The sequence below is a fragment of the Erpetoichthys calabaricus genome, chromosome 7 (assembly GCF_900747795.2).
Source record: "Erpetoichthys calabaricus chromosome 7, fErpCal1.3, whole genome shotgun sequence".
NCBI classification, from domain to species: Eukaryota; Metazoa; Chordata; class Cladistia; order Polypteriformes; family Polypteridae; genus Erpetoichthys; species Erpetoichthys calabaricus.
In genome coordinates this window covers 22889282-22914652 of record NC_041400.2, presented here as the reverse complement: position 1 = coordinate 22914652, position 25371 = coordinate 22889282, and the positions used below count along the sequence as shown (strand labels likewise).

The 25371-nt window shown below is 42.8% G+C and overlaps 1 protein-coding gene across 2 annotated transcripts in view; it reads right to left on the bottom strand.

The window, feature by feature from the left end:
- The window catches only part of ndst3 (N-deacetylase/N-sulfotransferase (heparan glucosaminyl) 3), a 492579-nt gene that overhangs the window by 258635 nt on the left and 208573 nt on the right, over positions 1 to 25371 (bottom strand). The window lies entirely within an intron of this gene.

The following is a 25371-nucleotide window of genomic DNA, read 5'->3' as shown; positions in this document are numbered from 1 at the left end:
TTACTCACTAACTAAAGGGGCTAGAACCTTGATCTTGTTTTTTTAACAAAAGCTTATGAACTTTCCATCCATCCATTTTCCAACCCGCTGAATCCGAACACAGGGTCACGGGGGTCTACTGGAGCCAATCCCAGCCAACACAGGGCACAAGGCAGGGAACCAATCCTGGGCAGGGTGCCAACCCACTGCAGGACACACACAAACACACCCACACACCAAGCACACACTAGGGCCAATGTAGAATCACCAATCCACCTAACCTGCATGTCTTTGGACTGTGGGAGGAAACCAGAGCGCCCGGAGGAAACCCACGCAGACACGGGGAGAACATGCAAACTCCACGCAGGGAGGATCCGGGAAGCGAACCCGGGTCTCCTAACTGTGAGGCAGCAGCGCTACCACTACGCCACCGTGCTGCCCGCTTATGAACTAATACATTCTGGAAATTCAAAATATTTGAGGTGGCCGCAATCTCAGCAAAATGTGACCTGTGGTCATGTGTTTAGTATGGTAAATGATCGCAAAACCAAGTGACACAGTGAAAAAAAAAAAAAAAGACGAGCAGTGACATCTGTCGAGTATCAAGAAAATTACAGAGGTGGATTACATCATAATGAAAACCATAACATGAAGACGAAGCAGAAGAAAAGCAGCGACATCTGCTGAGCGTCAAGAGTAGAATAAAGAATGCAACAATGACAAAGAAACAGAAATGCATGAAGACAATCAAAAAGTTCATCAAAGGTGTGTTTAGAATTCATAATCAAGTGTGAGTTCTTATGTATGTAAACACCTGGCAGAGAGTTTACTCTACTTCATATCAAGCCTTCTGATGTGTAACTCGAATGGCTCCTTACTTTACCTTCTAAATGCAACATGCTTATGAAAACAAACGTATCGGAACATCAAATGTTACTAAACATGCATTAAGGACTACAACGTAACCTGTGATAATGTGTTTATGGCAAAGTGATCACAAAATAAACATCAAAACCTCCATAGTGTCAAAAAGAAGAAGAAGAACAGCAACATCTGCTGAGTGTCAAGTGTGGGATGCAGAATGACAAAGACGGAGAAATGCAACAATCGAGAAGATCATCAAGAGTGTGTTTAGGATTCATAATCAAGTGTGAGTTCTTACATGTGTAAACACCTGGCAGAGCATTTACTGTTCTTAATATCAAGCCCCCTAAGTAAATCGAAAGCCTCGTTATGTCCTACAAAGAACACGCTTATACAGTAAGAACAACTTCCTATTTTTCAATGTATTGTTTTTATTCATTATCGAGCATCAAATGTCATGAGACATGCACAAAGGGCAGCAAAGTAACCTGTGACTGTGTGTTACTGCCAAAGTGATTACAAAAGCACGATAATGGCAGGAAGAAGATGAGCAGCAACATCTGTCAACAGTCAAACTAATCGCAGGAAGTGCTTAATTGCTGAAGAACGAGACGGAATATGAAGATGAGACACTGAAGCACATAGAAAGCCAAGAAGTAATCCTGAATATGAAGTAAAAGAGCAGCAGACAACCAAGATGGCTTATAAGACAAAATCCAGGATACCGAATGCAAGAACGCCAGCAAGACAGAAACGCATGCTGACAAGTGAGGAGATTGTCAAATACTCCAAACTTCCAGCCATATGCAAGCACTGCTTTTACATCCTTAGATCAATGTTTGTTAGGAAAGTCAGATCACCACTGTGGTCAATATCAAGTCGTATTTCAATTATTTCATGTATGGTATGAAAGAGCCGACTCTTTAGAAAATATAACATGTATCAACAGCTCCTTATCTTTAGCTAGGTTTTTGTTTGCATTTTATTTTAGGACTGTAGGTCCAAATGTTTCACTAAAATGAATATAAAAGATTTTAGCTGTGACAGAAAAAATATAAACAGACACTACTTTTAAATAATGAAATTGATTATTAAACTACACAAGATTTACTAAAATAAGGGCTATGCTATATGTATATACAGCAGAGCAGAGAGAGAGAGACCGGAAACTAGAGATAGATAGATAGATAGATAGATAGATAGATAGATAGATAGATAGATAGATAGATAGATAGATAGATAGATAGATAGATAGATAGATAGATAGATAGATAGATAGATAGATAGATAGATAGATAGATAGATAGATAGATAGATAGATAGATAGATAGATACTTTGTTAATCCCAATGGGAAATTCACATACTCCAGCATACAGATAAGCCTAAAGGTCAGAGAAATGATTATTTTATATACAGTTTTAGCCTGTACTTGGTAGACTGGAGCCCTGGAATGCCATTGGCATAATGCCATTGGTGCCCTTGTCCAGGGTTGGTTCCTGCCTTGTGGCCTATGCTAGCTGGGATAGGCTCCAGCAGACCCCCGCGCCCCGTTCAGGAATAAGCAGGATAGAATATGACTGACTGACTTGGTAGATTTCTCAATCCTTGCTGTATCTTTGGAAAAGAGGAGATGGAAAGAAGTAGACGGATTATGCACTTTTTCCATATGACTAATACTTAAGTGTTCTTGCTGTGGCCACCAGGGGGTACACCAGATGCCCAACCCTGGCACAGAGACACTCTGGGCACAAGTCTTTGCTACACACGTTTTATTTTCAAGGGGAAATACTAATCTTTCGTACCCCCTACAGTACAGTACCATAAACAGCACACAACACTTTCTTTTCCTTCTTCTTCTTTCTCCTCCTCCTTTCCACCTCCACTGGCAAGCTTCATTCCTCTTTCTCCCGACTCTTGCTCACTGAGTGAAGTGAGGTGGCTCCCTTTATGCTGCACCTGGGAGCTCTTCAGGTGGCCTATCAGCATTATCTCGATGTACTCCCAGGTGTGGTAGAAACCCAAAGTAGGGCTCTGCAGCATTCCCTGATGGCCTCCTATGGAACCTAACAGGGCTGCAGTGAACTCCAACTCCCAGCATGCCCCGAGAGAATCTGAGGTGCCACAGCAACCCAGGGGGGCTGCCCTCTAATGTTCCAGGGGAGACAGTGTCCTGTGCACATCTGCTCCCTCAGTCCTTCCCGTATATTGGCCTCCCAGCCAGGAAAGAGCCATTGCCATCTGTCATATCCCTCAAAACCATTTATACTTGCCGGTCCAGGCCTCTTAGATGAGTTAAGCATCTTGAAAAAGCCCGTGAATTTAAGAGAGACAAAGAAAGATCCTGTCCTCAATAACGTGGACCACAGACCTTTTATAGTGACTTGAATGTGCAACTTTATGTACTTGTATTGCCTGTGTTCAAGGGTTTTATCTTTTGGCTGATTATTTAGGTGTTAGTAGAAGAATGTGGTGCTTCACTGGGGGTGTGACGACAAGAGCCTGCAACTCCTGCAGAGCACAGCGTCACAGAACTGGATCTACAGTCCGTACTTGGGCCTTCACCACAGCTGGGTTTGAGATGAGGCAGTGACAAGTGACGGTGACAGGCACGCTCCTTTTAATACGTTTTGACACACACTTTCTATTTTTACACAAAGTAATATCTCACAAGGTCTGGTCTTCTGAATTTTTGAAAAAAAGAGACATTTTTCATGTCCTGAACCAATAAAGAAACAAACCAAAAATAGCAACTGAGATTTCTACTTTTATTTTGAAATCATTCAATTTAAAAATAAACGCTGTAACAATAAAACAATTCTAAAAATAAGTTTCACTTTTATAAACAGCATGGTTAGAATATCGTACAAATAAGAATGAATGGCACTACACAAAACATATAGTGTGATGATTGGTGCTTTTATTAATTTTTTATAAGTTCTTTGTTATACAGTTAATGCCAATTAGTCTGACTGGAAGAATTAAATACCTGGTACTATATGATAGATAGATAGATAGATAGATAGATAGATAGATAGATAGATAGATAGATAGATAGATAGATAGATAGATAGATAGATAGATAGATAGATAGATAGATATGCTTGGGTCACAGAATTGCACAGAAACACAGGAAATTGCAGAGACAGGAACTTTATTCAGACACTTCAAACAAACATGTCTCTTTCAGAAGTAAAACGAGCTCAGTATGCAGTTAGTTCTCGATTAAAGAACAGACACACATCATAGGGGAGCACAACGGGAGCGGGAGCCCCAAAAGGAGCAGAGGATGTCTGGGGGAGGAGAGAGGAACAAAGCAATCAGACAACAAGGACAGGTGCTGTTCAGGCTTTTAAGTATGCGTAGTGAAGTGTTGCGCGAGAAGCCTATCACGCGACAGAGCAGCCGCAAGTAAGCCCAGAAAGTAAGGGAGCAATGTGAAGGTAGTCTATCAGCTTTTTTAAGAGGAGTGTCTGTGTCTTCTAGGGGTGCATTCAGTCCCCCTGCTCACAAGATAGAGATAGATAGATAGATAGATAGATAGATAGATAGATAGATAGATAGATAGATAGATAGATAGATAGATAGATAGATAGATAGATAGATAGATAGATAGATAGATAGATAGATAGATAGATAGATAGATAGATAGATAGATAGATAGATAGATAGATAGATAGGACAGACATGAACGGCACTATAAGATAGATAGATAGATAGATAGATAGATAGATAGATAGATAGATAGATAGATAGATAGATAGATAGATAGATAGATAGATAGATAGATAGATAGATAGATAGATAGATAGATAGATAGATAGATAGATAGATAGATAGATAGGACAGACATGAACGGCACTATATGATAGATAGATAGATCTTTTCAACACCTAATATAAAGAACACAGGTGACTATCTGAGTGCTTCAAAGCTGGATAGATGAAAGCCTGGTCTTCACTGCAGGTGTACCCATAGCATTCCTAATGGGCCAGCAGAAGGAACAGCTCATAGGGCAGAAAACAACATTACAGCTGAAGGACTCCAAAGCGTCTTATAATAATTGTTTTATTTAACCACAGTGCTTGCATTGAAAGGTAGATGGCAATTATTCCTGACCTGTTTCTTGGCGAACATGCTGGAAGTAGAGATTAAATAATTTAACCGCAGGCCGAGAACAATTGAAACTAATACAGTTATAATAGAAGTCACGATTAGAGAAAAAAGAAAAAGAAAATTTCATTTTCACATGCTGCGATCAGCATCACACAATGATTCAATGGCAGGCCATTGAAAGTCTCTCATAACACACAAACTAAGAATAATGCCAATGGCTATTACCTCAATGGGATTACTGAGCTTAGTCATTATGTAGTTATCCCCCTATTGTATACTGTCGTTGTAGTCCTCGGCTTGAGAGCTCTGAACAAGATTGCAGGAGTTCAGCCAGAGTGCTGCCACTTCCACAGCCTCAGTGTGCTGTTTTCAGACTATAAACGTTCTTTCACTAAATCTGTGTCAGTGCTATCAATCACAGCCATTTGTCCATAACACTTGAGCGGTTTTGTATTATTATTTTTATATGTCATCCCAGAAAGCTAAAAAAAGTTTAAATTGATATGCCCAAGCTGTATCTCTAAATGCCTAAACCTATATCGATTAAGAATGAAGTACAGTACTGATGTTGGCACTACACTTTTGAAATTGGATGCTGTGTGGGCCGTGATCTTCATCTTCAAGTATGTGATGTTAGGAGTTAGAATTGAACAGCAAACTATAAAATGGTGGCCCGGTGACAGAGTTTGAGGTGATAGACTGCAATATCTGCAAAAAACAAAATCAATGTATCTCAACCAGTGCATGGCAAATTGTTCATCCCATTCTGAATTAAGTAGTGTTATTTTTGGATGGGGGCAATAAAGGTCTAAAAGATTACTCTCTTCTACTGGACTTCCACACCTTAATAGAAGGAGGAGAGTCTATGTGTGTGGTTGTGTATCTGTGTGTCAGTTTGGTTGCTATGTCACTGTTAATGACATTTAGTATGGGATTCACAAAAGCAGTGCTAATGTCTGTGATGCACCATCTGTTGGAATGAAAAATGCAATGCATTTTATTAGCACATGCATTATAAAATACATTCCAATAGATAGTGCACTGCAAACATCAGCGCTGAATACACCCAAGAGAGAGTCACTGCTGGATAGACAGAAATCAGCTCATCCACCTGAAAAAAAGGACAAGTGTCTCTGTGTTTCTCTGTGTATCTGTGTGTCCATGTGGTTACTAAGGTTAGGAAGAAAATTTTAAAATAGGGAAAGTATGTAAAAAGTGATTAAAATAAATGACAAGTTACCAAATCAGGGTTAAAAAATGAGAAAATTGGTCTTATTGGCCTTGTTCTCCAGCGTTGTACACCAGCACCAGCAGCATATAGTAGTTACTTTCAAGCACCCACTCAGGTAATGAGAGTGAGGTTTATAGCTGTAACACTAATGACGGATAACTATGTGAAAATAACGATAAATCAACACGCATTTCAAGAAACCAAAGCTCTGACACAACTAGGCTAGGGTCGCTAAACCAGGCCAATGCGGTAGCAACTAGCACTGCATTTTTCCAGCAAAACACTTCAGCTATAAGGGTGGTCAGTTCGAGAAGCAACACCAAGAGGAAGCAGCAAAAATGGGCAGCCCTCTCCGAAGAGGAAAAGCCCACTGCAAGAGCATATTATTCCACCACGTTACTGTATATAACGGCCCATGAATCAAATGAGGTCTGTGCTGATTACTTAGATTTAAGCTCATCTTAGATGGGTAGCACAGCTAGTTAACCAAAGAAGCGGTCTCGTTTCAGCAACATGCACAATTAAAAACATGCGATTTACTGATTCTAAATAAGAATACATAAAAATGGATGTAGTAAGAGTTTCTGTTTTTATGAACATGAACAAAACAACAAGCGTAAGCGTCTATTAATGTACTATTGCCCAGACAACATAACACCACCACCCCCCCGTCATACTGGCAGGGGTCCCATATGTGAAACAACAGTGGACTGTGCACCAGTAACACTTGTACATATCCACAGTAACTCATACAGGCCGATTTAGAGTAACCACTTAACGTAATATTCATGAGTTCATGACACTGGAGGAGAACCTGACTACACCAAAACTTGGGAAGAACGTGTAAAATCCATATAGACAGTGACTGGGAGCAGGACTTGGCCAAATGGGTTTGAGGAACTGAATTGTTTCCTCTCGTTTGTCAAATTTCTTATGTTCTAGAAACCAGGAGTTGAACCTGTAGTGCAGTTAACCCCAACTACAGCACATTAACGCAATGCGATTTTAATGCGATGCTTACCTCTGTGCTACAATTCCACTCAATCGTTAATTACGCTCCTAAGAAAATCTCAGTGTTGTGTTAAAATCCACCCAGTTAGGAAACCAGAATGGTTATTCACTTCCATAATGGAAAGAATTCCACTAAACCAGCTGATATTTACCATTAATTAAGGCAACTGTAAATTGGGAATTGTTTTTTTCTTCTTGTATGGCAAATTGAAAATCTAAATGGGAATTATTTGGGAAGCCTACAATTTGGATGGAATAATCTATGAGGAGGGCATAGAAAAAGTAATCCTATAAAATAATTTGAGAACGTATGAAAAAACAGTCAAGACGTCCACCAATAAATGTTCTTTTTAGTTTGTCTATGGCAGGCATCGGACTCTTAACCAGCTTGTTGACAAAGGTGATACACTTCAAAATTGACAAGTAGAAATCAAATAAAATTAAATGTGAATTTCTAGAGTTTATAATGGTTGAAGATGCCAACAGCTAGGGGTGGTTGTGCCCATGGTATAGCAACCTCCACCTGTTTCTTAATGAGATGCCATGGCTGGTAGAATGGGTTTGGCGAGACGCTTCACAGCAAGACTTTCGTATTCTCCTAAGTTGCATGTAATAAGCAAAGAGACAAATGGAGGTCATGCAAAATTTGAGAATAACATTATAACCATCCATCTTCCAAACCTACCAGTACCTACAGTATATCCAGTTCTGGCATAAATTACTTACCCCATTTCCACTATTGAATGAACTGAATGAAAAGTAACAGGCCTTAGCAAAATCGTCTCCATTTAAAGGCATAAACTATCATCAGAAAATAAAATCCAGCCAGGCCTGATTAAAACCCAAATTGCTCAATATAAACCTAAATTGTTTTGACCCTTAATGTCAGAGTCAAGCGGTCAGCACCAGGATTAAAAAAAAACAAAAACCACCTAATGCAACAACTGTAGGAAAGTTATGAAGGGATCAGGGAAAAAATATGATTACCTCGATTATTCCAGAAAGTGCTACCGTCAAACCAATGTGGAATTACATGACCCCTAGTGAAGTTCTGGCTGAAGTTGCTGATCTCATCGCTGGGATGTGTAAATGTACACGACTGAAGAATCTCTGGGCATTTCACATTCAGCAACTAAATTCCACTCGTCCAGCAAAGTCATGTGGCAGGCAAACAACGTGCTGTATGAAGGGTAACAGGTACAGCAAGCTCAGTTGAAATCTCAACCCTCTCTTCTTTTTTCAATTCTGCCGTAGTATGTAAAACATGAAACATCAGACAGACGAGCTTCTCTTCTGTTTGTGAGGTCCAGAACACCCAAGTCCCTTATTCTTTAGGGCTGCATTGCATGCATTGCACTTTCGGATGAGCATTCATTGGTTGTCAGCTCTCATGCACACTGTGCCCACCTCTACGACTAAAGACAAAATCAAACCTGTTTGATTTAATCGGAGTGAGTCGCAGACAAGTCGGAGTGAGTTGCCTGGCATGTCACATTACGTGAGCCGTCGACAGTCTCCGACTCTCTAAGATTATGTAAATGAAGGTTACAACTTAAAATTGCTGGAAAAGCCAACAAATATGACATGGCCTTTAGGGAAAAACTCTCTCTATGATTTTGTAAAATGCTTCTGACTGTGACAGCCTGTGTAACTGAGACCTTCTGTACAATTTGTACCAAACACATTACTAAGAAGATGTGATCATGTGATATTTGAACTTTTAACTGGACGTGTAGCATTACATAGAAGAAGTCCTATTAAATTGTCAAATATTTGTACTACTAATAATAATAATAATAATTCATTACATTTATATAGCGCTTTTCTCAGTACTCAAAGCGCTATCCACACAGGGAGGAACCGGGAAGTGAACCCACAAACTTCCACAGTCTCCTTACTGCAAAGCAGCAGCACTACCACTGCGCCACCTGTGAGGACTAGCGTGTTGTACCGTGTTATCCATTATGGATGTGGTGAGCAGTTAAGCAAAATGACACCTTTTATTGGCTAACTGAACCGATTACAATATGCAAGCTTTCGAGGCAACTCAGGCCCCTTCTTCAGGCAAGATGTAAACAAATATTTGTGAAATACTTTTAATCTGTTTAACTACTTTGAGCCCTGTATTTATACAAAGACATATGTGTGTTAAAGTTCATACCATTTATCTGTATACTGATTGATACAAAGTGATGAGTTTTTAACTGTTTATGCAGATTAACCGAACTTGCTTAAGATCGTTGCTTTGTGATATTCTCCAGTCTTCTCATGCTGAACTTAGCTAAGTATATGACAGACTCCTTCAGGCTCGTTAAAATAAGAGGAGCTCCATTTTGGAGACATTTAGGCATGGAGCTGGACAGTTTGACATCCGTGGCAGAGAGACGGGCGCTGAGCAGGCTCCTGTCAATTATGGAGAATCCACTGCATCCACTGAACAGGATCATCTCCAGACAGAGGAGCAGCTTCAGCGACAGACTGCTGTCACCGTCCTGCTCCACTGACAGACTGAGGAGATCGTTCCTCCCCCACACTATGCGACTCTTCAATACCACCCGGGGGGGGGGGGGGGGGGGGGGGTTAAACGTTAACATTATACAATGCTATTGTGTGTTGTACCTGCATTGTTATCACTCTTTAATTTATTGTTTTTTATCAGTATGCTGCTGTTGGAGTATGTGAATTTCCCCTTGGGATTAATAAAGTATCTATCTATCTATCGAGCAGGGGGGCTGAACACACCCCTAGAAGACATGGATGCTCCTCTTAAAAACGCTGATAGACTACCTTCACATTGCTCCCTTACTTTCTGGGCTTACTTGCGGCTGCTGTGTCGCGTGATAGGCTTCTCGCGCGACACTTCGCTACGCATACTTAAAAGCCTGAACAGCACCTGTCCTTGTTGGCTGATTGCTTTGTTCCTCTCTCCTCCCCCAGACATCCTCTGCTCCTTTTGGGCTCCCGCTCCCGTTGTGCTCCCCTATGATGTGTGTCTGTTCTTTAATCGAGAACTAACTGCATACTGAGCTTGTTTTACTTCTGAAAGAGACATGTTTGTTTGAAGTGTCTGAATAAAGTTCCTGTCTCTGCAATTTCCTGTGTTTCTGTGCAATTCTGTGACCCAAGCGTATCTATCTATAGTACATTTCATATCTATCTATCTATCTATCTATCTATCTATCTATCTATCTATCTATCTATCTATCTATCTATCTATCTATCTATCATATAGTACATTTCATATCTATCTATCTATCTATCTATCTATCTATCTATCTATTTTTTAAGCCATCTTGACTATTCTTTATTTAAGATAGCAGTTTCCCTGGTATAACAAAGCCATTTCTAAGACCCTGGAACTCTACTGAATCACAGTGAGAGCCGTAATCTCCAAACAAATAACACTTGCAATCTTTCCAGCAGTGGCCTACCTGCCAGGGTGCAGCATAAAATCACCCTGGAAGTCACAAATTACGAGGGGGAGTCAAGTATAAGTTAGAAAATGGGATTTATTAGAAAATGGAATGAACCTTAACAAAACTGATCATGTCATTTCTCAATGTCGTCTGCACCCTTCTCAATGCACTTGTGCCACCTTCCTTGGCAGTGCCGGGATGACAGCAGAATAAAAAGTTTTGTCTTGTCCTCGCAACCACTCGTGCACTGCTTTCTTCATGTTATCATCTGTCTTGAATCGACGACCACCCAGATGTTTTTTTAGCAGTCCAAAAATGTGGCAATACCTCAGACTTCAGTTTCTCCAGACAAGCCTTGGTGTTCTTAGCAGTGTGTGGGCAGACATTGTCTTGCAGTAAAACGACTCCTAGAGACAGCAGTCCTCGCCACTTGGATCAAATAGCAGGCTTCACATTGGTCTCCAGCAAGTCACAATAACAGTATTAGTTTTGTGAAGGGTTTTTCCATTTTCTAACTTTAGCTTGACCCCCCCTCGTATTTTACAGACCACCAAAGAACTGCAGGCTTCTAATGCTTCTGCAAATGTCTTCAAAACTCCACAACAAAAAGATGCCTAGAAAAAATGTGCTATGATGGAAACAAATGCTAACCAACGAGAACATAAATATGTTTGTCTGGAATGATCCTCAAGTCCATTAGTAGAATGTTAAATGGACATATGAAACAAAAATGTGACTTCTTAGAAGACACAGGTTGCATTATTGTCCAGCATAACGCAAACAGCAAACACATCATACTGACAAATCAAATGCTGACACGGGCGCCCTCAGCCCAAATGAAGGCACTCGGAGACTCCGATCAGACAGCAGAATTAAATTTTATTGTATGGGGCGCATACAGACTCACTTAAGATGGAACAATGAGCCCCCAGTAATGGGCACTTTTTACTGTTATTACAATTCTTATCATTTCAGCCATTATTCTTCCTCATCTGACTTCTAGCATTCCATTGTTCTAGTCCTGCCCCTGATTAATCTACCATTCTCTCTCGGCTGGGTGGGTGTCAAACTCTTCGCTGCCCATCATATCTATCTGACAACCCCTACCTGCACTCCCTTCTTTCCCAGCGCTCACCAATTATTTACAACCCAAGAGTTTAAATTCTCCTTCTTATCAAGGGGCCCATCTCTTCTCAACTCTCCTGCACATCCAGACTTTAACTTGAGAGATAATGGTGGTCTGTGGCTTATACAGGGTAATAAAAATATACAGACATGAGCTTTTTGACTCCTAACTCTTACATCTTAATACTTAATAAAATATAGTGTCTGCTTTTCTCATGTGTTTACAATACTCTTCTAATATGTAGGTAGAATTCACCAATTATAAGAATACTTTTTTCTATATTTTCCACAATTCTGATACACATCCAAAAATTCTGAATTAAAGAAGCAAAATGAAAGCTTTGTATGGGGCTACTCAACCAAATTGGGATGCTATGGCTGTTCATTTTTCAGACTCTACAGCTGCTTCAGAATTAAAGCAGCTCTGCAAAGAAGAGAGCAGTGAACTTCCCTCATAGATGGTCTTGAATTCTAGAAAGCATTTGGTTGGCATAATCAGAGCTAAAGGTGACGCAACAAGTTAATAAGTGCAAGGGGGCAATTACCTTTTCACACAGGTCTTGTTGGTGTTAGATGGCTTTGAACATTCAATTAACGATATAATTAAGAAAAAGAAATACTTGTTCATTCAGATCTCCTTTATCTTAAGTTCGATTTTGGCTGAAGACCTGAAAATGTTCATCAGTATCAAAAACAGAGGAAACAACGGAGGGCCAAATACTCCTCATGGAAACTACAGGGTGTATACATATAAGGGAGGAGACCATTTGGCTCAATTCATTGGCTGGCAAAATCGAGTTTTTGCTGCCTGTTGGTATCAATCTTAAAATTTTAAGCTGGACACAAAACTTTAAATTCTGTATGACAGTTAGTTAGGATTTTGTATGTGCAAGTATCCAACATTTTCTATTTCATAAAACTGACATTTATCCATTGTATCTTATGTTTACAGTGATAAGCAAAAACTGTCTGAGAAGAAAAGGGTAGCTTTCTGTAGCCCACTCAAAATCTGTTTTCCATTCTCTTAAACCTTGATAGCTTTTGCTTTCAATAGACAGAACTCTGGCTTTATACTGGTGTCCCAGAGTTCCTCACAGACTTTGCCTCCCACTCTGTTGAAACTTACTCAAACTCTTCTTTCTGTTTGCATAATTAACCAAACACACACACACACACCATTTTTGAATAAGCTAAACAATGCAACAATATATTACATTTCATTATTTTAGATATAGCATATTTAATGAAATGTTAAAAAGTAATAAAGGACCACTAGACCAGCTAGTACAACACTCTGAATGGACAACCCTGACTGCTAGAAATACTCGGACAAAGGCATCTATTTGTCCATTTGAGAAGGCTGGGCATCAAACTAAAAGAAGTGCCAGTTCAGGGTGTTGTTTGTAGATGGGTGCAGAATTGGCTCAGGCACAGGAAGCAGAGGATGATGGTGTGAGGAACCTCAGCAGAGTTAGCTGGCGTTAAGATTGGGGGACAGCACTTCTAGAAAGGATCCTATTAAATTGAGCCCCTTAACCTGAAAATTGTTCTAGTGGAGCTGTACAATGTCTAGCCCTGCACTCTGACCTCCAAAGGTCATGCAAAAATGCAATTTCCCCTTGAGGATTAACAAAGTATCCATCCATCCATCCATTGTCTTCCGCTTATCCGAGGTCGGGTCGTGGGGGCAGCAGCTTGAGCAGAGATGCCCAGACTTCCCTCTCCCCGGCCACTTCTTCTAGCTCTTCTGGGAGAATCCCAAGGCGTTCCCAGGCCAGCCGGGAGACATAGTCCCTCCAGCGTGTCCTGGGTCTTCCCCGGGGCCTCCTCCCGGTTAGACGTGCCCGGAACACCTCACCAGGGAGGCGTCCAGGAGGCATCCTGATCAGATGCCCGAGCCACCTCATCTGACTCCTCTCGATGCAGAGGAGCAGCGGCTCTACTCTGAGCCCCTCCCGGATGACTGAGCTTCTCACCCTATCTTTAAGGGAAAGCCCAGACACCCTGCGGAGGAAACTCATTTCAGCCGCTTGTATTCGCGATCTCGTTCTTTCGGTCACTACCCATAGTTCATGACCATAGGTGAGGGTAGGAACATAGATCGACTGGTAAATTCACCACGACAGACCGATGCAGCGCCCGCATTACTGCGGATGCCGCACCGATCCGCCTGTCGATCTCACGCTCCATTCTTCCCTCACTCGTGAACAAAACCCCGAGATACTTGAACTCCTCCACTTGGGGCAGGATCTCGCTACCAACCCTGAGAGGGCACTCCACCCTTTTCCGGCTGAGGACCATGGTCTTGGATTTGGAGGTGCTGATTCTCATCCCAGCCGCTTCACACTCGGCTGCGAACCGATCCAGAGAGAGCTGAAGATCACGGCCTGATGAAGCAAACAGGACAACATCATCTGCAAAAAGCAGTGACCCAATCCTGAGCCCACCAAACCGGACCCCCTCAACGCTCTGGCTACGCCTAGAAATTCTGTCCATAAAAGTTATGAACAGAATCGGTGACAAAGGACAGCCCTGGCGGAGTCCAACTCTCACTGGAAACGGGTTCGACTTACTGCCGGCAATGCGGACCAAGCTCTGGCACTGATCGTACAGGGACCGAACAGCCCTTATCAAGGGGGCCGGTACCCCATACTCTCGGAGTACCCGCCACAGGATTCCCCGAGGGACACAGTCGAATGCCTTTTCCAAGTCCACAAAACACATGTAGACTGGTTGGGCAAACTCCCTTGCACCCTCCAGGACCCTGCTAAGGGTATAGAGCTGGTCCACTGTTCCGCGACCAGGACGAAAACCACACTGTTCCTCCTGAATCCGAGGCTCGACTATCCGACGGACCCTCCTCTCCAGGACCCCTGAATAGACTTTTCCAGGGAGGCTGAGGAGTGTGATCCCACTGTAGTTGGAACACACCCTCCGATTCCCTTTCTTAAAGAGGGGGACCACCACCCCGGTTTGCCAATCCAGAGGCACTGTCCCTGATGTCCATGCGATGTTGCAGAGGCGTGTCAACCAAGACAGTCCTACAACATCCAGAGCCTTGAGGAACTCCGGGCGTATCTCATCCACCCCCGGGGCCCTGCCACCAAGGAGTTTTTTGACCACCTCGGTGACCTCAGTCCCAGAGATGGGGGAGCCCACCTCTGAGTCCCCAGGCTCTGCTTCCTCATTGGAAGGCATGTTAATGGGATTGAGTAGGTCTTCGAAGTACTCCCCCCACCGACCCACAACGTCCCGAGTCGAGGTCAGCAGCGCACCATCCCCACCATATACAGTGTTGACACTGCACTGCTTCCCCTTCCTGAGACGCCGGATGGTGGACCAGAATCTCCTCGAAGCCGTCCGAAAGTCGTTCTCCATGGCCTCCCCAAACTCCTCCCACGCCCGAGTTTTTGCCTCAGCAACCACCAAAGCCGCATTCCGCTTGGCCTGCCGGTACCTATCAGCTGCCTCCAGAGTCCCACAGGACAAAAGGGTCCTGTAGGACTCCTTCTTCAGCTTGACGGCATCCTTCACCGCCGGTGTCCACCAACAGGTTCGGGGATTGCCGCCACGACAGGCACCGACCACCTTACGGCCACAGCTCCGGTCAGCTGCCTCAACAATAGAGGCACGGAACATGGCCCATTCGGACTCAATGTCCCCCACCTCCCTCGGGAGGTGGTCGAAGTTCTGCCGGAGGTGGGAGTTGAAGCTACTTCTGACAGGAGGCTCTGCCAGACGTTCCCAGCAGACCCTCACAACACGTTTGGGCCTACCACGCCTGACCGGCATCCTCCCCCACCATCGAAGCCAACTCACCACCAGGTGGTGATCAGTTGACAGCTCCGCCCCTCTCTTCACCCGAGTGTCCAAGACATGTGGCCGCAAGTCCGACGACACGACCACAAAGTCGATCATCGAACTGAGGCCTAGGGTGTCCTGGTGCTAAGTGCACATATGAACACCCCTATGCTTGAACATGGTGTTCGTTATGGACAATCCGTGACGAGCACAGAAGTCCAATAACAGAACACCGCTTGGGTTCAGATCGGGGGGGCCATTCCTCCCAATCACGCCCTTCCAGGTCTCACTGTCATTGCCCACGTGAGCATTGAAGTCCCCCAGCAGTATGAGGGAGTCCCCAGAAGGTATGCCCTCTAGCACCCCCTCCAGGGACCCCAAAAAGGGTGGGTACTCCGAACTGCTGTTCGGTGCATACGCACAAACAACAGTTAGGACCCGTCCCCCCACCCGAAGGCGAAGGGAGGCTACCCTCTCGTCCACCGGGGTGAACCCCAATGTACAGGCTCCAAGTCGGGGAGCAATAAGTATACCCACACCCGCTCGGCGCCTCTCACCGGGGGCAACTCCAGAGTGGCACAGAGTCCAGCCCCTCTCAAGGAGATTGGTTCCAGAGTCCAAGCTGTGCGTCGAGGTGAGTCCAACTATATCTAGCCGGAACCTCTCAACTTCGCGCACTAGCTCAGGTTCGTTCCCCTTCAGAGAGGTGATATTCCACGTCCCAAGAGCCAGCTTCTGTAGCCGAGGATCGGACCGCCAAGGTCCCCGCCTTCGGCCACCACCCAACTCACACTGCACCCGACCTCCTTGGCCCCTCCCATAGGTGGTGAGCCCATGGGAAGGGGGACCCACGTTGCCTCTTCGGGCTGTGCCCGGCCGAGCCCCATGGGTGCAGGCCCGACCACCAAGCGCTTGCCATCGAGCCCCACCTCCAGGCCTGGCTCCAGAGTGGGGCCCCGGTGACCCGTGTCCGGGCGAGGGAAAATGCCATCCAAAATTGTTTTCCATCATAGGAGGTTTGTTTAACCGCTCTTTGTCTCATCCCTCACCTAGGACCAGTTTGCCTTGGGTGGCCCTACCAGGGGCATAAAGCCCCGGACAACAGAGCTCCTAGGATCACTGGGACATGCAAACCCCTCCACCACGATAAGGTGGCAGTTAAAGGAGGGGTGGTGCCGAAACCCAAAACAAAGTATATAAAATTTAAAAAAAAATTAAATATAAATGATTTGGATAGGAGTATAACTAACAAGCTGGTTAAATTTGCAGATGATACCAAGCTGGGTGGATCGGCAGATAATCTGGAATCCGTTATATCATTACAGAGGGATGTGGACAGCATACAGGCTTGGGCAGATTTGTGGCCAATGAAGTTTATTGTCAGTAAATGTAAAGTATTACATGTAGGAAGTAAAAATGGTACGTTTGAATACACAATGGAAGATCTGAAAATCAAGAATACACCTCATGAGAAAGGATTTGGGAGTCGTAGTGGACACTACACCATTGACGTCCCGACAGTGTTCAGAAGTCATTAAGAAGGTTAACAGAATGTCAGGTTATATAGTGCCCTGATGTGTGGAGTACAACTCACAGGAGGTCCTGCTCAACCTCTATAATTTTTTTTTTTTTTTTTGTTCTTTATTTCGCCTTATACAATTTCTTGTATTAGGAATTTGGTAGTTTTCACATACCCCTTGGGGTCAGAGCGCAGGGTCAGCCATTGTACAGCACCCCTGGAGCAATTACAGGTTAAGGGCCTTGCTCAAGGGCCCAGCAGAGCAGTGGCCTTTTGGCAGTGACGGGGATTCGAACCGGCAACCTTTGGAATACCAGCGCAGCTCCTTAGCCTCAGAGCCACCACCCCGCCTATATAATGCACTGGTGAGGCCTCATCTGGAGTACTGGGTGCAGTTTTGGTCTCCAGGCTACAAAAAGGACATAGCAGCACTAGAAAAGGTCCAGAGAAGAGCGACGAGGCTGATTCCAGGGCTACGGGGGTTGAATTATGAGGAAAGATTAAAAGAGCTGAGCCTTTACAGTTTAAGAAAAAGAAGATTAAGAGGAGACCTGACTGAAGAGTTCAAAATTTTTAAGGGAATTAGTTCAGTAGATCGAGACTGTGACTTCAAAATGAGTTCATCAAGAATACGGGCACACAGTTGGAAACTTGTTAAGGGTAAGTTTTTCTTCACACAGAGAACCAGAGACACGTGGAATAAGCCACCAAGTAGTGTGGTAGACAGTAAGACTTTAGGGACTTTTAAAACTCGACTTGATATTATTTTAGAAGAAATAATGGATATAACTGGTGAGCTTTGTAGGGCTGAATGGCCTGTTCACGTCCAGCTTGTTCTCATGTTCTAGTATCCTAAGACTGCCTTCACCTGGACAGAACACTAGTGTCAATGCCATGAGGAATGAGAGGAAGTCGGGAAGCAACACTATGAGGGGTGGCAGTCCATCCTAAGATACACTTACATATACAAATTAAAGTCATTTTATACTTAAAGCAGAATAGAAGCACTTTTTATACGTTTTAACTTGAGTCAATAATCCACAAAAAACCCATCCCTCCAATTTTTCTGACAGTTATCTCCGTGAATACAGCCTTTTAAAACACGTAACACACAATTGAACAGACATGTAGCCATATTACTATAAATATACAACAGTTTCATGCATCCATCCATTTTCTTCCACTTATATGGGTCTGAGCAAAGATGTTCCCAATGTCTCTTTACCCCACCACCACCTCCAAATCTTTTGGGGGAATACTAAGGCTTCCTGAGATACAAGTCAATAACTCCTCATCCTACCTATAAGGGTGAGCCCAAATACCCTGCAAAGGAAATTCATTTCTGCCTCTTTTATCTGAGGGCCAGTTCTTACAATCTTCTTCCGACCACAGCTGAGGCAGGAACGTACTGCAGATCAGTCAAAAAATCGAGAGCTTTGCCTTTGGGCTCAGCTCTCTCTTCACCCCAACTGATTGGTCAAACAATGCACTGAACTTTTGTTAAAAGGGGCGAACTAGAAATTGTACTCTTGAATGTTTAGTCAGAATCCTGTCATTTTTTTAAAAGAAAAGGCATCCATATTAATTGTTTTTGAAGAAAGCTTTTCCTTTATTTTTTAGGTAAGGTACAAACAAGTGTACCCAGTCCTCCTAAATACAATGCTTCCAATATGTCACCAGTTGATGCATATACAGCAGCATACTGCAACGAGGAAGTGTTCTTGAAAGCAAAACACGGTCTGAAATACAACATGACATCATCCAGGTGGTGGAAAGCAAGCAGTGAGTATACTTCATCTTTTAAGAAGTACAATGCGAAAACAAAAGACATTTGGCTTGACAACAAACACATTATACACACCATTTGTTACATGACTTGCATTTTATTTTTTAATCCCAGTTAAGGATTAGTAAAGCACTGCCACAAAGGTTAGATAGAAAGGCTTTCTGTTTTATTGCTTTTCCATGATAAATTTCACTGACTGTCTCAAAGCTACTTATGTTATGCTTCATTTGTCAAAATTAGGCTACGGTTTCTTCTCAATCACTCCGAGAGTTCAGTTTTTCTCATTAGATTGTTTGGACCCCCTGCTGTTCCCCATGCATAAATGATGTACGACAGAGTTTAAGATCTAAATTGGTAAAGTTAGCAGAGGGACACAAAGCTTGAGGGCACATATGATTGTCAGGGTGCAGCAGGAATCATTCAGTAAGTGGAAATGTTGCACTCAAGCTACCTTTTATTGCATGAGAGTTACTGTTTATAACTTTAGAACAATCTGGACGAGAACATGCCATTCAGCCCAATGAAGCCCACCAGTCCTATCCAATTAATTCTGCTAAAATGACGTCAAGTCCTGCATGGACCAGATAGCAGTGTTGCGCATCATTGTTGAGCAGTTGATGGAATGGAACTCTTGCCTTATTATGAGAAGATCTTTGATAGGGAGACCCTCTGGAAATTCCTCTGGCATTATGGCGTACCAGTCAAGCTTGTCAACATCATGCGATGTACTGACATGCAAAGCAGTTCATTATGGGCAACTGACAGAGGCGTTTGAAGTGAAGACAGGTGTCAGACAATGCTCTTTGTTGTCACCTTTTCTCTTCCTGCTTGCAATTGATTGGATTATGAAGACCACCATGGCACAGAGAAGGAACGGGATGTGGTGGACACCTTGACTATGCCGACGACTTGGCCCTACTGTCACACACACACAGCACATGATGCAGGAAAAGACAAACAACATGGCAGCCACTTCTGCTCAACATACACAAAGGAAAGAGCAAAGTCTTTCACAAAAGAAAACGGAGACTCCGACGTTATGTCCCGACTTGATCACACTGCACTTTTTGCTGGTACTGCAACTCGCACACGCAAATTTCTGAGGATGTGCTCAGAGGACACATCAAATGAGTGCTGGGAAAGCGTGGCAGCCATGATGCGTGCGCTTATGCGTTCTGAGCGTGAAGTATAAATCGGCCCTTAGTGTGTGCAGGTGTGAGTGTTCTGCAATGGATGGACATCTAGTTTCTGCCTTGCTTTTGCAGTACATCATAATGGCTCCATTTCTGAGCTCTACACTGGAGAACTGACAGGTAGATGTTCACTGCGTAAAGCCTGTACAATGGTGAGAACATCAGTGTGTGGTGCCAAACTAGGTTTGTGTGGAAGAAGTACAGATTATGGGCCAGTTATCAAGTATTTTGAATTATGTTGCAGCCAGGGCCCTCACCTGGCTGGGACCACTATGAACTGGAAGGACCGGGGGGAGAGAGCATACATACGGTATTACCTAACTCAGAGTGCTAGATAGCAGTCCCTTGGATTCCCACAGGGCTTCATGGGAGTTGGAGTTTGGCACAGACCTGTTTGGTTCCATGAGTGCCACCAGGGGGTGCTGCAGGGACTGCAGAGCCCTATTACATTGGGCTTTCACCTCACCCAGAAGTGCTTTCGGACCACACTAACGGGTTACTGGAAGTATTTCTGGGTGCAGCATAAAAGAAGCCTACTGCCTTCATTCTAGGAGCCAGAGTCGGGAAGGAGAGGACGACACTTGCCGGGAGGAGTGGAGGCAGAGAAAAGACAGAGAAGAGGGTCGAAGAAAGGGCTTTGTGCTTACTGGAGCTTCTGTACTGTGTACTGTGCTTTACTGAAGAGTTATCCACAACCAAATAAAAGCCATGTGGTTGTGCCTGTGTCAGGTTTGGGGAGCTGGGATGCCCCTTGCAGGCCATACAGTGAAAAGATTCTACAAAGGCTGAAGGAGGTGCGACTGTTGGGCAAGGAACAGAGGGGCAGACTTAAGAACCAGAGACAGGAAAACAAGAACCAACTGCAGTGCTCTGACAGTTAAAAATAAATAAATAAAAAAGGTCTCCACCTGTGAATGTTTTGGTGGGCATGCAGCAGTAACTCAAGGCAGTATCTTCCAAAATGAAATTGTAATTAATTGCATGATAAATATTCAGTGGTACTTAATGTGTTGCACCTGGCAATGCAGCAGGTCTGTCTAGATTCGGTTATTTAGTTGAAGGTATAGCGCAGCTATAAAAGGAGTACAAATGTTGCTCTGGTATCCTGATTTATTTAGACACCTCTGTCATGAATGATGCAGGCAGTGCAAAGGGCCTGTCAAGAATTCTGCAAATAGATGGATGAGGTTGCTTCAGATTGGTCTGATCCTGTCACAAAGCCCGTGTTGTGAATCCAATTTCCTCAAATTTTAACTCACTGTTCGCAAACTGAGGCTACATCTACAGGGTGCTTTTCTTTAACATCCATGTCTGTTTTTACACCAAAAAGTTTTAATGTGTGTAGTGTGCTTGAAGTATCTACCCTAAATGAAAGAGGAATTTTGAATGGATGGAACATTAATGAAAAAAAGGCTCAAGTACTGAACAAATAAACTTAAATTATGTTTTAAAACACAATGTTACATTTAAAAATATCAAAGTGCAGAAAACCGCACTGAGCAACTTGTCATCGATGACATTTGGGGTCTCATCCAGCATCGGTCAGAAGTACAAGTCTTGTCACTTGTGGAGATTCTCAGATGATTCTGAACTTATGGGGAGTATTGATAAGCGGGCGATGAGGCAGAGGAGAACTTTGCTTCGTGGTTCAAAGAGGATTATCTGCATCTTAACATCGGCAAAACCAATAAACTGCTTACTGACTTTCGCCACAACAAAGAGCCTCTACGTCCAGTCACTAATCAAGGAGTGGGTGTAGAGGTGGTGCACTCCTACAAGTACATGGGGGTCCACATCAGTGATAAGAAGGGGCACAGCAGGCTCTTCTTGCTTAGAAGACTATCGTTCCTGTAATGTGGGAAGCGAGATCCTTCACATCTTCTACAAATCTGGGATGGCCAGTGCGATTTTCTATACCGTGGTATGCTGAGCTGGTGACATCACCTCAAGAGAAGCCCACTGAAACAACAGGCTGATTAAAAGGCCGAGCAAAGCCGACAGAAAGAGGCCTGCCATTCTTGAATATAATTGCAGTGGAGTAAAAGGGAAATTCCCTTTAGAAAAGCTGGACGAGTATTCGCTTCGGACCATGACGCCCTGAAGTTTGAGGCCAGCGTATCTGATGGGGGCATGAAACTTGAGAGTGGTGAGACCCTGAATGATTCCTGGCCAGTGACAGCAAAAATATTATTCATCATGTTGTAAGGTGTAGTGACAATAACTGTTTTTATGACAAATATGACAAAGATAAGAATTTTTAAAAAGTCTGCATGTATCAGAAAATAAAATTAAGTAAATTCTGAAAGTAGTTTCCAAATCAAAATACTCTAAGGGTATATAAATGCTTCTGAGCAAAAATGCATTTGACATACTAAAGCCAAGAAATTAAATTATGACAAAAAAGAACAAGTACAGAAGACTGACTGCAATACCAAGCCAACGTCCTAGAATAACAATCCCAAACTTGTTAATTCTTTAACTTTGACCCGCACCTATATAATTTCTATTGAATCATCAGCAGTCGGCCACAAAATTGGCTGTGTGTGAAGTTTCTGTCGAAAAAAATGAAGTAATGCATTTTATATTCTTGTTTATCATGATCAGATATGCAAGGAATAATCTTACTGCATTCTATAAAATGTATATGACAATACTAGTACTTGTATAACAGTGCCTTTCATATCTATCTATCTATTAGATAGATACAGTAGATAGATAGTGCCTTACATATCTATCTAGCACTATCTATCTATCTAGCACTATATATATATATATATATATATATATATATCTAATCTATTTATCTGTTACATAGTGCCTTTCATATCTATCTATTATATAGTGTCTTTCATATCTATCTATCTATTAGATAGATATGTAAGGCACTATCTATCTACTGTATCTATCTAGCACTATATATCTAGCACTATATATCTATCTATCTATCTATCTAATCTATCTATCTAGCACTATATATATATCTATCTAATCTATTTATCTGTTACATAGTGCCTTTCATATCTATCTATTATATAGTGTCTTTCATATCTATCTACCAACCAATGAATTATTCAGCAGAAGTGTGTGAAGAAATGCTATGGGGCTCCTTTATACCAACAGCAATACGCCTGCACTGTGCCTCAATGGGACAGCCAAGTCAGACGTTTTCTTTTCTTTCTTTTTAAATTATTCTTTCTTTTTAGTCATTCTGGTATGAGTTCAGACTATAGTGTCTGTGTGTGTGGTAAATATATTTATTTACCTATTTATGTATGTATGAATTTATTTATTTAAAGAGCTTCTGTAAAAAGTCAAATTTGCCCCACGGGAGAAATAAAGATCCATCTTAGTCTTCTTATCTTATTTAATTTTAAATTAGTTATATATACATTCCGATTTTTGAAAAAGTTCTGATTTAAATCTACTGCGCTTAGCATTTTGACTGCTTTGAGGTTATTGCTGTTGTCCTTTTTAGTGAAGCATGATATCTTGAGGTAGAATGAAACCAGTAATAAACATCTTACATTATTAGACACTTAGCAGTGCTTTTCAATGTCTCCCGAGTTAGGAGTAATCCTACACATGCAGCGTTGACTTCCAGCCACAGAGTTTATCAGAATATCCACTTACCCTCGATCAGGGTGAAAGTGAAAATGTGCAGGGTGCACCTCGACATAACATGAACACTGGGCGGGTCAGCGGCCTGACTTAGTGGCCACAAACGAGAAGACGGGATGCATGATGTTTCATTCAATATGGACTTCATTCACACAACTGTCAGGTGGCGTGGTACAAAAAACCTTCATTTCCATTATTTTTTTAGAAATGAATTAGCTGACTTTGATTTTATAATATTAAATAAAACGGTAATGAACTGGCTGGAAATCCAGGTGGCTTTCATGCCTCCAGGGATTGGCACCTACTCTCTGAAGCATGATATTAATGCTGCTGAGATTAGCTCTGGGCTCAGAGAATTGGACAGATGAGTCTGTAAATTAAACGATGGATGAATAGACAGTTAAACAAACATATGTTTCAATTTAGCTGCTGTTAATTTTTGACAGAAACAAAATTGTTAACGCTTTGTGAAGGAGATGGAGAGAATTAAAATGACATGTTCAGAACTTCCCAGTGGAAAGGGTGGGCTCACGTTACAGCATCGCCTGCTACGTTCTTGCACGAGCTGTCCACCATCCACTAGTTTGAAAAGGCTAAGGTTGGTCACAAATGCTTTGCCACTCTTTAAAAATAAAGGTGCCTGAGTGGCTCTTCAGAGCAATGCATAGGAGAACCATTTTTGGTTCCCAAAAGACCCATCCATATGAAGGTTTTGGGTTTTCTTCATCTGTTGGTGTACTACCATAGATTAAAAGATTTCATTTGTTTCTTCATATTGGGAAGTTTTGCAAAGTGCAAAGAACCAGCATCATATGCAGAGAACCCATTCCAGAATGAAATGATGCTCTGTCAAGCAATGGAGCTACAAGGACCCACACAACACAGGAAAAAACATGAAGTGCCATTAAAGAACCAGATAACTTTGTTTTTGTCATTTGACGGACATTTTACTAAATGCTGTGGACTCTTCCTGGGCTGGAATCTGTGACCTGAGTGCTAAATGGACTAAACGTTGACTTCATAAACAGTTCTCAGTGTTACAAAATCATCCTTTGGTCAAGCTGGCGAGGTTGACTTTGGCCACACACACTGAGTAAAGTGTTCATCATTTTTCAACATCAAATAACTTGTTATAGTTAACAGTATCCTTAATGAAATATTTCTAGATTGTTAATAGCTGGCCTACGGCCACACCAGTGTGAACGCGCCCGATCTCGTCTGATCTCGCAAGCTAACCACTTTCAGGCTCGGCCAGTACTTGGAGGGCGGCACAGTGGGTAGCGCTGCTGCCTCGTAGTTAGGAGACCTGGGCCCACTTCCTCCATGTGTCTGCGTGGGTTTCCTCTCCCAGTCCAAAGACATGCAGGTTACGTGCATTGGCAATTCTAAATTGTCCCTAGTGTGTGCATGGGTGGGTGTGTGTGTTTGCGCCCTGCGGTGGGCTAGCGCCCTGCCCAGGCTTTGCTTCCTGCCTTGCACCCTGTGTTGGCTGGGATTGGCTGCAGCAGACCCCCGTGACCCAGTAGTTAGGATATAGCGAGTTGAATAATGGATGATGGATGGATGTTATTAGCTGGTATATAAACTGAATGGTAACCAGAAATGTCTTGCGAATGAAAGGAGGCAGACACTTTTCAGCACTGGTCGATTTTGAGCGGCGCAGTGCACAAACAGTTAATGCAGCTCCATTCCCTTATCTTATACCTCAGGACAG